The sequence below is a fragment of the Aphanomyces astaci genome, assembly GCF_000520075.1.
Source record: "Aphanomyces astaci strain APO3 unplaced genomic scaffold supercont1.11, whole genome shotgun sequence".
NCBI lineage: Eukaryota > Oomycota > Saprolegniomycetes > Saprolegniales > Verrucalvaceae > Aphanomyces > Aphanomyces astaci.
The window spans coordinates 529,166-532,871 of record NW_009798274.1 but is presented as its reverse complement, the minus strand read 5'-3'; positions in this window follow the sequence as shown (position 1 = coordinate 532,871).

Sequence of the window (3,706 nt, the reverse complement as noted above, 5' to 3'; positions counted from 1 at the left end):
AGCATAGTACAGTAGTTGAGGGGGCAGCAGGAGGGATGGGGGATTCACTATTAATGTCACTAATCAAAGCCAGAGAGGTCGTCCAGGGTATTACGTACATAGTATAATCACTATTCACACCCTCAGCTGCTATGCTTCCCCTCAGCTACTATGCTTCCCTTCAGCTACTATACTTCCCCTCAGCTACGATACTCCCCCTCAACTACTGTACTATGCCCCGCCATAGCTTCAATGCCCCCCTCAGAAGTTATATAGCTTGCATGATTAGCACGGAGTAAACTGTCTGTTTGACCGCAGCTAGCAGCAAGGGGGTGGGGGATTACCTATTACTGTCAATAATCAAAGCCAGCAGCAAGAACAGCAATTATACGGTGCATGCACACCATGATATTGGCTTCAGACGAGTAGCGGTGTCGGGACGATGGACCATCATGTAGTTGCCTTTTCACCACATTCGTGAGTTTGCTACATACGGTACCAGTAGAACATCTCAGCAACACGAACATCATTCTAGTGTACTAGTATTTCACATGTATACTAACTAGTATGTACCCAGCCATGCCTACAATGCATGTAAACTCTACCGGGTAGCTAACACACGCTGCGCCGACTCTAGTACCAGTGCATAGCATGCCTTCAACGGCAACAAAAGTGTATACCCTACGACGAGTAGTTCTAGGTGTACACTAGCTTCGAGGCTATCCATAATGCCGTACATCTAACAACTGTACTTTAGAATTCGCTTCGGTATGCACCCAAACCCCAATGCACGCACATCCATGCGAAAACAGTGTACTGTACCAGCACGTAAACCCACTTTGCACTAAGCAACCTGTACCACTACACGTGAGGCACATCTATCTAGAACCGAACTGTCATAGTAGCACAATACTAGTACTATCATTTCAGGTAGTGTAATCCATGGCTTAAGTTGCTTTGCGAGTCGACACCAAAGGCATAAACAACGGTGTCGTGCTCACAGTGTTATAATTCGCACTAATATAGTGTAAAGTTCAAACAGATATATCAGCTCCAACAGTGTCGTGGTTGAGATATGTAGCGGCGTTGCTAATGCCCCGGGTTCAAATCCCGCAATCAATCGTACTTCTTTGTACTTGAACTTGCAGTAACGTTACTGTAATGTAGAATCTGGCCAGTCCATGTGTGTGTGTTTTTGTCCAATCAGAGTGTATGTGGAAAGCCCGCCAGTCCTTACATCTCATTTCATTATTTCCTCACGCTCGATGGGGCGGCTGCGTTAGAAGGGTGCCAGAGGGAAGCGGCTACACAGCGATGTCGCGACGCCGTGAGCTCGACGACGCCAACAAGAGGTTACTTGGCGATAGCGCCACATTACGATCTTTGTGTTGCATGTATTGTATTCAAAGTCGATCGATGTGGTCGTAAGAATCCAACCTTAATTTGCTTAATGGTGCATACACTATACTAGTAGGTAATTGCGTTGTTAAGGTGTTTGCTATACACACAAGAGTTAAATGATGTAAGAGTAATACGAAGACTCGTTCATTTCACGGTGACTACATGTAATCTTGTCATCACTGTCGTTCTAAAACTACCTTGCATGTGATTCTCCACTGTTGCCTTATACATGCGGGATTATTCGTATAATTCTGAAGTGGTTGGGCATGCATGCACATGCATAGTGGTGTGGTAGGTCGACCCCCTTGCGTGGTTCATTCCTGTTCGGGGCTGCATGGTGGTTGGTGCTGACATGGCGATGGCGTCTGTCGTCGTTGAGGAAGGAATACTCAACGATGGCAGACGCCACAGTCATGTCAGCACCAACCACCAGCCACTATATTGACAAGTGTGGTGGTCGTCAATGTAGTGGTTGGTGCTGGCGTCGATTCGTGTTAAATTACACTGAGAATTCAGTGCACATTAATTATAGTAGTACTATCAATCCATAGTAGTACTATATAACTTTGAACTTACCGGTACAGTTACTCAGAGTACTCTGTCACGGCGTCCCAACCCAAAACTCAATTAACCATGTGTGTGACTGACCATACGGGTACCTGATGACACGCCAGTATCGTAAACAAACACATGATTATACTCCCTTGGGATCATCCCCAACGAATACTGGTGCTGGAAGCCCATGTGTTTTCTATGTGGTTTTCGTGAAAGTTCAAGTGTATTTCGTTATTTACAGTTAGTGTGTGATAAAAACGGGGTCTCAGCAACAGCCGCTTTTGACGACGACGACGTCGCATGCGACAGAGCAGAAGGGCGGCAGCAATGCTTGTCATCCTCCAGTACTTCTGCAAGTGATATGATTGGATAAAAATTCTCTTCTTATCCAGTCATATCGATGTACCATTTTGATTTTGCGAGAATATTGGTGGCACCTGCTGTTTCATATGGGAACAATTCGCGCCCGTATGTAAAATAATATGGCTTGTGTATTTTTATTATGTAAATCCTGCACAGTGATCGCTAACTCTACATAATAATAACCTTCGAGAAATGATTAGTTTTCGAACATAATCTCTAAAATTCATTTTTGTGAAGTAAAATCCTCCTTCCGGCCACGTGGCGCGTATTCTCGGCCGTAGTAACAAGACAGTACAATCCGTTTGTGCTCGTTTTGTCAAATACGGTGACATCTTCATCTCGGCGCCGGCTTACAACCTCAACAACCACAAGACCCATATCCCGCGGACACCTCAAGCCATGAGCCTGGTCTTAAAGTTCATTCGCGAAAAACGCCTTACACGAACGCGTGTAGTTTCCCGGGACGTCATGCAGCTGCTATGCGAACATGGTATTCTTACCGTCAACAGTGACAATTCGAAGGACAAGGCCTCGGCATTGCGCGCGACTCAAGTCTATCTCGCCAGTCGCGTTTTAAAGCGCTGGGACCAGAAATGAATCTCATACGGGTTAACCAATGAAGTCGTCGTGAAACGTGTTGCCGCGGCGCTTAATGAGGAGACACCGCGCATAATTGTGTACCTCGACGAACCTACATTTATCACAACTATGCGCGCCATAACTACAGCATATACCACACCGGCGACATTGACTCCAACCCACCCAAGGCAAAGCACAAGGGCAGACGTCTTTGTTTTATCGCTGGGATCCTGAACATGAAAGGAAGCTTCTGGGCCTCCATAGTTTTGCTGGTAGCACCAAGGGCTACCAAGCGACGCTCAAACACGGTTTATTTGTGGAGTGGTTCACGATGAGATCAAGTCTCTCAACCTGCATGGAGTGATCATCGCCATGGACAACGCCAAGTACAGTGATCCCTCAACGTTTGCTCCCTGGTATCAATTTATACTCCGTTAAATTTTATTCGATATTAATTTACTAGGGGCCTTATGACATGCATGCATCGTTTGAAAATTAAAATTCAAAATTGAGGAGCCAAACACCTCACATTGACAACTACACACACAACGACAATTGAGAGCATGCAAAACAAGCGCAATTCACGACAAGAACTCGATTAGGCCTCAAAACCAGTGACTGAGTGAATAGCGATAGTCGATGCAATTTTGAATTTCGCTGAACGCTATCCAAGAATACTTCGTCCTTAGTCAGTCACACAGGGATTGGTAAAAAACAGGCGTTTAAACTAATAACTCACCAATTGAATATTGATGCTGTGATCGAGTGTACAGTTTGTGACCTATTATATACTGACTACCCTATTAAAAAACAAAGTCATTTCGGAAAT